Raw genomic sequence first — 12,296 nt, 5'->3', positions numbered from 1 at the left:
GTGTAGTATTATTAATGTGTCCCTAACATGCTACAAAGGTTTATTATTACTAATGCTTCCTTCCTTCGAAAGACGGCAAATGTCATGTTTTTTTTGTTTTGGACATTTGAGTTAAACCCGATGCAATACTTTTGCTGTTACCTCCGACATCAAAATGACGTAATTATGATTTCTGGTAACAATCCATCTGTTTTAACTCCACATTATAACTGTGTTTCTAATTGGGAAAATAAAAGACTGAACTTTGAATACATACACTGATATATTTAAGTGATGTATATCTCCATTAAGGACGTACGATTGTTTAAACATTCATTAGTAGCAGCGAATATTAGTCTTATAAAATGAAATAAAAAGCCCACAAAAATATCAGAAAAGTAATTATATTAAATCTAAAGGTCAAAATCGCAGAGAATGTAAAGAAAGAATAAAATTTTCGATGTTCAGTTAATGAAAATTGAACATGGAACATTTTAAGAAAACCAACTAAGCTGTTTCAGTTGTGAAAACTCAAAAATAACTCTAAGAGAAAAGATAATTTTCGGTATGAATGAATGGTAAGTGTCAGTAGCACAGTGAAAGATGCAGCAATTAATTATAACATTCTCTCTCTTTCTCTTTTCCAAACTTAACTTCCATTAATCGAAAATTCTACCAGTTTTTGGATCTCGCTGATCTACTCGCCATTAATTGCCAACTGTACTGAGATATGACTTTATTTACTATTTCTCGTATTTTCAAAGATATAAATTAGTTTCGTGATTTATCAATAATTCAGCTTCCATCAAGTGGATTAAACGAATGCGTCAAGCTGCTAAGTGTAGAAATGCGCGTATAGAACATTAGTATTTGTTATCACAAGTAACAACTTACTAATCACCAATGCCCGAGGCTGCAGTTTTGACACGATCATCATTAACCACAGGAAAACCTATCAAGAAACCACATTAAGATGTAAGTGCTGTAGCTTCTTCAAAACTGACGAGAGTGATGCAGGAACTAACTGAACATTTTCAACTTTACTTGCATTTAATTTCTGATATTGTGATTGGTAAAAACTGACGTAATATATAGTTTTAACGACATTCAATCAAACGTGATATTTCGTTTTCACATACATTTTGATAAAATAACATTTAGCAGGACTTGATAAACAATTTGATATAGTGACTTTTAATAAGACCTGGCATGCAGTTTGATATAGTGACTTTTAATAAGACCTGGCATGCAGTTTGATAGAGTGACTTTTAATCAGACCTGGCAAGCAGTTTGATAGAGTGACTTTTAATAAGACCTGGCATGCAGTTTGATATAGTGACTTTTAATCAGACCTGGCATGCAGTTTGATATAGTGACTTTTAATCAGACCTGGCATGCAGTTTGATACAGTGATTTTAATAAGACCTGACATGTAGTGTTTTTTTTTTATTGTGACGTTTAGTTAGGTCTGAAATACGGTTTCATATTGTGATTTTTAATGTTCTAACAATTTTTTGGGGGGAGGATTTAATTTAAAATGAAGCTTATAGGTTTTATCAAAACCACAATATTAAATATTTATTTAGGTGTTAGCAGCGTAACCTGTACAAATGAATAACAAAGGTACATAATTATAAATGAAAGATTTCTATTAAGATTTCATAGTTTTGTTTAAGACTAATGTTTTCTCAATTTAGATTGTAGATCAGTTTATTTATGTTAAACCTCAGTTGTGCAGCGGTATGTCCACGGACTTAAAATGCTATAAATCGAGTTTCGATATCCGTTGTATTTAATGTAAAGAAAACGACACGAGAAACAAGATAATTATTTGCACAAAACTTTCCTCATATTAGCACTTCTTTATAATGTTAAAATAATAAACATACACCGTTAAAATTAATACACAATTAAAATTATTTCAAAATAATGACTATTCATGTTTCGGCGTATATTCATATTTCATTGCTTCCAACGATTATCGAGTACTAGTTGTTATAATAACTTTACGTTAAACCACTACTGTTGCTTTTTTCCCATAATATGTTGAATTTTACTTACATGTTCTGCTATAGCCAAATTTTCTGGATTTCTTCTTGTTTATAGAAGTCTTATGTTCGGGTATACGATATTTTAAATTACTGGTGTATTTAAACAACAAATATTTTGCTCTATATTTAAACTGATAAAGACGATTAAACAAAATGTACGCAATATTGCGTGTGTGTTCCTTAAGTAAAGCCACATCAAGCTATCTGCTGTGTCTACCGAGGGTACTCGAACCCCCAATTTTAACGTTGTAAATCCGTAGACTTATCGCTGTATCAGCGGGAAACTTATGCAATACTGAATATGATATACAATCAATGGATAGATTTTGAATTTATCATATTGAATGCAAATGTTGAAGTATCTATATTGGACGAACAAAATGTAATTTAATTTAATCTGTCTAAAAATGTTTCGAGACCTGCTCTGATATTACAGACAGGTCACGTGATATTTAAGAAACTGTAAAATGTGAAATTCATCGCTTTCAACTTCACTCCTGTAGGTGACGCGTGACATGTCGAAACAGATAGTCATTATTTTGAAACGATTTTAATTGTGCATTGATTTTGCTACTTAAATATTTTTATTTAAAAAATGAAATTCTTCAAATAATATATACTGAACTTTCTCAACGTAGATATTTTTTTATCTACGTCATGAGACTTTATGTTTAAACATAAATCTCACGAAAAGCATCCAAAGCATCAAGGATAACAACGCATCTTTAGAACGCTCAAAAGGAACTAGAGCTCATGTAATGTAGCAGCTCCTTTACGTCTGGAGTAATGGTCTACTGTCCTTTTGCACTAACGTTATGACAAATCATTTAAATATCCTAGGTGCTGTGAAGAACTTTTCATATTGGGAGAAGAACAAGTAGATCTTAGTTTTTCGCTGATTTAGTTTCAGGATTACAGTGAGAATGGAACATTTCTATATAAAACAGTCCGATATGCAAACATTTGGTTTTATTTGGCATTTGAAGTTTATAGCATACACTCTGAAAGTTGTGGTTGAGATTGTCAAACCGAGAGTCTGTTTTAGTATATTGTTTGGATGAGGATTGTAAAGTTATTTGAGTATAAAAGGGGTTGTTCATAATCTGATGTTTTACATTCAAGGGTTGTATAATAGACAGTGAAATTTAAAAGTTACAGTGTTGTTAGAAATCTACGATACACAAGTGATGTTTAAAGTTCAGGTACCACTGGGTTTATAAAGTATAGGGGAATCTTAAATTTGTAAACTATACACACTATGCTCCCGTAGAATGAAGTCATCGGATTATAACCTGTTTTCAGTAAGTGATTTTATTAAAGGTCCTAGTAATAGATATTTTGAGCATTACAATAAACTTTTTATTGATTGGATTGTAATAATAAAACATTCTGACATCATGAAAAGATTTAAGAATATTGTATCAAGCGTCGATTTTTCACTTGTAATTAATAGTTCATATTTTATAGTATTTCTTTACGTCATTTTATTGAAAGAACTGTTTTAGTTTTATGAATGTTAATGTGACTGGTTAATATATTCTGATGTACCATCTCTTAATGTGCAAACCAATGCCAAATCATGCTATTAGAGTATTCTGATGAACAATGTTTTAACATGTAAACAAATACAAGATAGACTCAGTCTGTATATTACTTAAGCCAGTTAATTATTAACCTTCGTAAAAATGTTACAGAATCGACCATTCATCTCTTTCTATTTCAACTTAATGCCACTGGAAGTGTTATTAGCAACTTTAATGTGAAATCAAATACTGACTATAATACAAACATAATTGAAAACTAGGGAAAAGAGAAACGTACAGCTGAACAGATATATCCACTGAAATCCCCAATGAGATGGAGAACTTGGAGCATTCGATTTCAGAACCCAACTTAGTATATTATTATCTTTAGAGTATATGTGGGTGGTAAATCACCACTATCATAGATGTCGCAAAGAAAAAAAACAACGAAAATTACCCAAACTTCGATCGATTCAACAATTTCCCTTCTGGTCTAAAATATGGTTTTGCAGTTTCTTGTAGTCATTGAACAGTAAGTGATGGATGACTTCTTTTTTTTTTCAGGAGTTTATCCGAGTTAACTGCCTTAAATCTATTAGGAATACGCTTTGTGCAAATTAGATAAAATAAACGTCAGATGTTAAATTACACGTTCTAGTTCGTTTACGGTATTACGCGGCAAAAATCGACAATACATTTTGAAATGTAGATAGTGTTAAAAAGCTAGGAATATTATTGGATACAAATCTCTCTTCATGAATAAGAATTCAACGCTAATCTTGCAGAATATCTTAGAATTCCAAGTTCCAATGTAATATTAATACGCGTGGATACTCGACTAATTTGGATCTGTGTAGTAAATAAATGTAATTGTGAAATAAGTTTTGATATCTTTATTTAGATGTTTTATATAGTTTGCTAGATGAAGTTGTTGTTTGAGGTGGTAGTAATATGAGACGCCTAGAAATATTCTATCTGAATTTGACCTCTCGAATTTTCTTGAGATTTGAGGAAAGCTAAAAACCCGCAGACGTAGCCAGTGAGCTTGTTAGTAAGTCAGTGCAATGCTGCAAATTGTTAGGTTCGCTGAAGATATGAGAGAATACTTTTTCTAAGTGACTGTTTTGTCTGTGAGTTAGTCTAAATCGGTGAGCTTCTACAATTTGTGGTAGAGGATATAAAACATTTTCCTTTCCTTCAAGAGGAGTGGACGTTTCACCGAATGTTAAAAAAAGAAAAACAAAGATTGAAACCATTTCAATACTAATGTAAAGAGTGGGATTATTTTGATAAAAATAAAAAACAATTTAAGATAGCGAAAAGTGTTCTAAATAAGATTAAAATTTACTGAAAATGATGAACAGTAGAAAGAATAACAAACGGGAAGAAACAGAGCATTAAAGGAAGATCTAGAAGATACAGATAGAAAAATAAAATTACAAAAATTAAAAGATCAAGAGCAAATTTTTAAAAAAATTGAAAGAAGGCAAAGAAAAAATACAGAAATCCGAACGAAAACGGAAAAATAAAAAAAAATTAAGAGAGACAACAAAATAAAGATCAGAAATAAAAATTATAGAAATTTAAATGATGAAGAGCTGAGAAACGGTACTTTAAGAAAGGATTTAAAAGAGACCTGAGATTTAAAGAAGAATTGATTTTTATCTTTGTAGCTAAGCTTATTTGTTTGTGGTCAAACTTAAAATACATGATAGACTATTTTTATTTTGCCAACAACGAATATCGAAACCCGGTTTCTAGTTTCATAAGCCCACAGACATATCGCAATGCCATTGAAGGGCTAAACAAATTTCATTGTAAAGAGATCAAAGAAGCAATTATACTTTAACCTAAAAAACACCATTAGCTGTGAAATATGTTATAGGAGAAGAAAATGGAGGCTTCCAAATAATGTATTATTGCAATGTATATGTATGTAATATCTTGGTTAAAAATAGTCTAATGCCAATGTTTAATTCTCTAAGGAGGGAGGTATAACTGATTTACCATTATACGTTTAGTTTAGTGCCTACCTTTGTTTCTGTATAGTTTTATTTTCAGCATGTGACGGATATTCTTGACTGTATATTGCACAAGTCCCGCCTGTTCTCGAAATTTACAGAAAACTCTTGAAAGTATAAAAATTTACAATACTTGTTGACGAAACCGTGCGAGAATATTTTCAAACGTTTTAGAAACTCACGATTCCTATAAAACGCAGCTAGCCGAAGGAGAAGAATATTATTGAGCAGCTATAGTCAGTGTATTACAAGCTTAGGAAACTATACCTGTGATCAATGTCTATTAATCGGAAATCTACAGAATTTGACCGGTAACGTTTATAGATTTCGAACATTACAAACTGTTCAACGTCAGTGAATAGCTTCGGACATTAGTGTTTCTACGAGAACATTAAATATCTTTGCTGGTGACCCGGCCTGGCCAGGTGGGTTAAGGCGTTCGACTCGTAATCGGAGGGTCGTGGGTACACATCCCCGTCGCACCAAACATGCTCGCCCTTTCAGCCATGGGGGCGTTATAAAGTGACGGTCAATCTTACTATTCGTTGGTAAAAGAGTAGCTCAAGAGTTTGCGGTAGGCAGTGATGACTAGCTGCCTTCCCTCTGGTCTTACACTGCTAAATTAGGGACGGCTAGCGCAGGCAGCCTTTGAGTAGCTTTGCGCGAAATTTAAAACAAACAAATATGTTTGCTGGAAGGAGTCAGCTTGTACCCGATGTGAGTCCAGTCAAGAAAAGACAGCGTTAGCTCAGGCGAAGCGTAGCAATATCAACTCAGAATTAATTTGCTTGTCGTGGATCTGGATCATTGATAAAATATTTAGTTCTAGGCCAGATATAAGACCCAGTTTAATTTGTAAAACTGTTGTATATAAACCATCATTTGTAATAAGTATAAGTAATAACTCTTATTATAAATTGTATTGTTTTTATTAAGTTTGTATATTAATATATATTTGTGTTAAAACAGGGAATTGTGTGTATTAATCTTGTTGACAAATAACCTAAATTTAATGTGTTATCATTTCATCAACTATTAAGCTCAAATTCAGTTCCGGATATGTGAAATCTTAATACCTAACATACGTAACATAATAAATCGGAGACTTGTCGGAAATATATTTTAATACGTAACAAGCTGTACCGCTCAGGACTGCACAAAGTTCCTGGACTACTTCATTTATATCATTAACTAATCTAGTTTCAGAATTTAGCTGACTAGTTAAAGAACATGACCCATTTGCGAAACCGATAGACTTTAATGGAAAATTGCTATGGATACCATATCAGATTCAGTTTGAAATCATTTCTAAAGTGAAAGACTAGAACAGTGAACAATATTACTTCAGTTTCGCTACCCATTTAAAAGAATCAGCTGCAACAATAATAAGCTGAACTTATGAAAGATGGAGAAAAGGCTTCTCAGTTATCTTATCCAGGTGCTCCACGCGAAGTGATGGATTCATTGGCGCGTGCCCAATTCATAGATGCTATAGTCATAGTGAACGATATGTGAATTAGACTAATGCAAAGTAGATGTACAGTTGGCAATGGAACATGAATCACTTAAAGTAGCCTATAGCCAACTCAAAGCACCGTCCAGAAGTTACAGAATGTTCAGACCAAGTAGCGTAGAAATATCAATTCTCTGATGATAGTCTAGAAGAGATAAGAAGTTATTGACAATTAGTGACTCAGAATGGAATAGACACACGGCACAAAAGAAAATATTCCGGTTAAACCTTAGTATTGCGTAAGACTAAACTCTGATAAAAGCCGTTACTTATAGAACTGTTTGTTTGCTCTTTCAGGAAAGAGAAGTAAACTACAGGATGGATGTTTCATCTGTAAGTTAGAATGACATGTAGTGCTGAAAGTTTACGAAATTCCCCTAGAGATGAAAAAACAAAAGATGAACTTGTCCAAACAGGAAATAGGCATACAGAACGCAGCATGTTACGTGAGTAACTGACATCACTGTCTACGATCCGGAAATCCCTGTGTACTATACGACAATTACATCATCAAAGGTTGGATTTCAAGTGACAACAAAGATGGGCGTACATGATGAAAAAGATGGCCAGTCTGGAGAGGAGAAAAGTAGAATCTAGAAGAAAAGTTTGTACAAACGAATGACTTAATGATGATACAACACCGAGAATTGTTCTGAGTTTCTCTATTTAACGAGTCCTCTGGAATTTTCTTGAGATTTATGGAAAATGTTTGGAATAGTATAGGACTTCACATTTTTTAGTTTGTGTCGTAGGTATGAAAAGGAATTTAGCAATTAAGTGACTGAGTTTTAGTTGCATATTATATATATATATGTGTGTGTGTATGTTGCTTTGTGAGGTTGTGGAACGTGTAATAAAGTGTGTAAAATTCTTCCCACTTTTAAAAGTGAAATGAACTTTGCATTATTTTTACAGAATTGTCAAATATGATTCGCTAAGCGGAAGAAATTATTACACTAATATTCAAAGATACAGTTTAGCAAGATGTTTCGAAGCACAAGAAGTAAAGACGGTAAGATATTTAACATTCGAGGGTCTACTTTTGTCTTGAAAATGTTCGTGTATGATTAACCAACTAAAAAGGCAAGTAATCTTCCAAAATCTTCATATTTGAATATTCTAGTGGAAGCTTATATAACTCTTTCTCCTTTGCTTCATATCTTTAATTCATCAGGCTATTCGAAGTACTACGTAACAGTTTGGTTATTTAAACAGACAGATAGAAAAACATCACTCACGATATGAAATTTATCATTCTAGCTGAAAAGAACAGTTGCACTTTGTATATTATTTTCAAACGATACGTATCATAAACTTTACGTTTAATGTATGCACAGTTAGTATTATATGAATAAACTATTACATAACGGTAAGTATTTAACTTATAAAAGTACAAAAGAAAAACTACGCGGAAGAGTCCATTTTTAATAGAGAACAAATGTTGTAAATGATAATATATTGTTTAATACTGAATAACTAATTGCATACTAATGATAAAAGAGAATAAGATAGTAAAGTTCTGGGTTCTAATTGACAGTTGTAAATGTAAAGTTTGCAAAAACGATTTTCTGCTCGTGTTGACGTGTGATGCTACCCTAACTAATCATCACTGTCCACAATTTTCTGAACGTAAAAAAGTTCGTATGTAGTTTCTTAGGCTGATCATCTAGTATTTGATTTACTAAAGAAAAAGAACAATTTATTTCATCAAATGTTTTTCATTTATAAAATGGGAAAACTTCTTTATTCCATCAGTCGTTTCTTTGCTTAGAATTTTGTAACATCCTACAAATTGCCAATCATAAGTTAGTTCCTCATACCCATTATTCTCTGTTAGAATTTAGTTCTTTGACAAGAGTAAGATAACTTGAAAAATAACTTCTACAAGGGCAGCTGCGCGTTCCCACGCCATTATTTGTCACAAAATCAAATAACTGAAATGATGGAATATTTTCGAAATCAGCACCGAGGGTTAAGCCTAGTATCAAACAAACAAATATGTGCACACTTTTCCTTTCCTCGTCAGTTGTTTAATGTTACCAACGAGTAATCTGTTACTCAAGATAACACTTGTACTATGAAATAGTTTTGAACATGCCTGTAATAAATTCTACATTATTTTGTTAATTCTATGGTTTGCACTAAATTTATCGTTGTGTCCTATCCTGTGGGCTGTCCGTTTTTGTTATTGTTTTTTAGGTTTATCTTCATTTTTTTGGTTTGTTTTGATTTCGCACAAAGCTACACGAGAGCTATTTGCGTTAGCCGTCCTTAAATTAGCAGTGTAATACTAGAGGGACGGCAGCTAGTCATCACAATCCACCGCCAACTCTTGGGCTACTCTTTTACGAACGAATAGTGGGATTGACCGTCAAATTATTTTCTGGGACAAGCCAGTACAGTACTTACGTTTTTTTACATTATGCGCATTTTCACTCATGTTTTATTTTGTTGTTGTTCTTTAAGCTATTCTAATTTCAACGTTTTGTTTAACTCTTTGGGTTAGCTCACTTTTTACGCATTGTTTTACTGTGTGGGCTCTTCTCGTTTTATTTTTGTTTTATTCTGTGAGTAGTCACAGTGTGAGTTTGTTTAACTATATTTATTTAAGTGTTCCGTATATCAGACGTCTGTATCAAAAGTATTCATGGTGCATGTATGCACATGGACCAGTACCGTACCTTGTGTGATCTCTTGTTTCTTTTCCTTATTGTTTCTTTCAGACGTTCGTTTCAAAGAACTGTTTGAGCAAGAACTGTGAAGTTCTAAGCCTAAAACATTATTTAATTTACGGAAAACAGCACACTAGAAGTAACACAACATAAGTGTTGCTGTTTTCTGTAGACGTTTGATCTCATGAATGGAATGCTGAAGATTGATTGTTAAAATGCAGAGGAAACAAATAGATCATTGCGACAAAACCATTGTTAAGAAGCAGAGGAAGTGAAAATAGGTCATTACTGCACAACCAATGATGAGAAGCTGGAAAAGCAAATACTATTGGTGGAGAAACTGTTAAGAATCAGTAAAAGGAAACAAATCATTGGTAGAGAACCATTGCTAAGAAGCAATATGTATCTCGAAGTCAGTATTGTAATCAAAACACAAAAATGACATTTTTAGTACTTAAGAAAAGAACACACTGGGAAATTAGCTCAAATCAGAAAAGGCAGCCATTTGTACTGCCGGGAGCAAAAGTACTTGAACAGCAGTTAATTGCGTTCTTATGATTTTATGGCTTTTACTGTACTTGTGTAACAATGGTATTATAAAGTCTCTTGCCAGTTTGTTTTACAGAAGGGTTTATCGATTTATTAATAAGAAAATTTTTAATCTATATATTTAGCTGACTTTCATTGTAAATATTTATTACTAAATTAACACTGAAATATAGAAGATAAACCTAATTTTTTTGTTATTGTAGGAAGCATTACATGTGTGTTAACCAACTTGAGTATAAGTTTATTTTCTGTAAATTGTGCAAAAAAATCTATAATCTATGGAAAAACATGCCAAGTATTTTCTGTGATTTTATTATGAATGTCTATCAATTTAATGAAGTTATATTATATAAAAATAAAACTACTTTAATGACACTCATTTTAATAACTCTAAACAAATCAGTTTTAACATTTTAGGACATGTCTTACTCTTTAATCGTATCAAATGGTACAGCCCTCCACTAGTACAGCGGTATGTCTACGAATTTATAACGCTAAAATCAAGGTTTCCATTCCACTCGGTGGGCTCAATAGATAGCTCGATGTGACTTTGCTATAAGAAAACACACACACACAAATGGTACAACAAAGATATTATTAGTGTTCATAGTTTAAGGTACACTAAGTAGCCTATTTGATAATAAATATAATGTTATCACTAGTTAAAAATTTTAACTACATATAAGACTTTATCAGCTCCGCGAATGTTATGGAAAGGACATTTACATATCTTCATGCGTTGAGAGAATATAGTTTTAACTAAGCCTATTACAAGTACAGTTTTAACTTAATACAAATTCGCATATAATACAAATTCGCATATAAAACTATTACTTCTCGTGGGGGCGTTATAATGTTACGGTCAATGCCACTATTCGTTAGTAAAAGAGTAGCCCAAGAGTTGGCGGTGGGTGGTGATGACCAGCTGCCTTCCCTCTAGTCTTACATTGTTAAATTAGGGACGGCTAGCACAGATAGCCCTCGAGTAGCTTTGTGAGAAATTCAAAAACAAACAAACAAAACATTACTCTCTGCGTCTACGTTTGCATATCATAATCTATATGTAGCAAGTTAATCTACCATGAAGTGAATCTCTGAGTAAAATTTCTTAATTTCACCTGCATAGATTTTTTGTATGAAACAGATTATTAGCTGAATCAAAAACATGGAGACAAATGTGCATACTTCCATGACTAATGGATTTACTCGTATGTGGACTAGAGTCAGTTATTTGTACGTTAGAAACTACAGCCTGTACGAAATATCTACTTTTTAAATATTTTACACTTGGAAAAATTTACCAGCCTCGATTATCCTTATTACTTCGGTGTTTTTAAGTCGCCAAATTCTACATTAAGTTAGATTAAAATAAGTTATTAATGGAACAAACTCTTAATATTCCTATAATCAACAAACGATGCAGCAACAATTTTTTTTTTAGTTAACATCCAAAACTATAAATAGTAAAATTATTAGTGCTACATACTTTACCGTTAGCTGGTGATTAGCTTGTCGAACCGTAAATTTGAGTGCCTGTGGTTCGTATTCCGTTAGGAAAAATTGCGCTCTGCACTTTAGGACCATGGGTACGTTATAGGTACGACAGTCAACTCCCACTCATTGATAAGGATAACCAAAATGTTAAAGTTGATGATACTGACTGTCTGTCTTCTCTCTAGTCTATCAGTTCAAAATTAGGGACGTCTAACTGTTGTGGCTTTGAAAGATAGACCGAAATAAACAAACTCAAAAGCATTAGCTTCAATGACACATCTATAATATAACACGACTTATTGGCCTAGCTGCGTATCAAAATGAAACAATACTTAGCTTAAATGAAATCAATAAAAATTTACCCTTACGTTTGATAACTTATTTAAATATATATTTTTATTGAGATACTCAGATGGTCGGTTTAGAAAAAAGATAACTTCGGTTTAATCGTATGTTATTTCGAAAACGTTGACCAGTCGACATTTAGACGTAAG

This window comes from Tachypleus tridentatus, chromosome 11, assembly GCF_004210375.1.
Source record: "Tachypleus tridentatus isolate NWPU-2018 chromosome 11, ASM421037v1, whole genome shotgun sequence".
Taxonomy (NCBI): Eukaryota; Metazoa; Arthropoda; class Merostomata; order Xiphosura; family Limulidae; genus Tachypleus; species Tachypleus tridentatus.
This window is presented reverse-complemented; position numbering follows the sequence as displayed.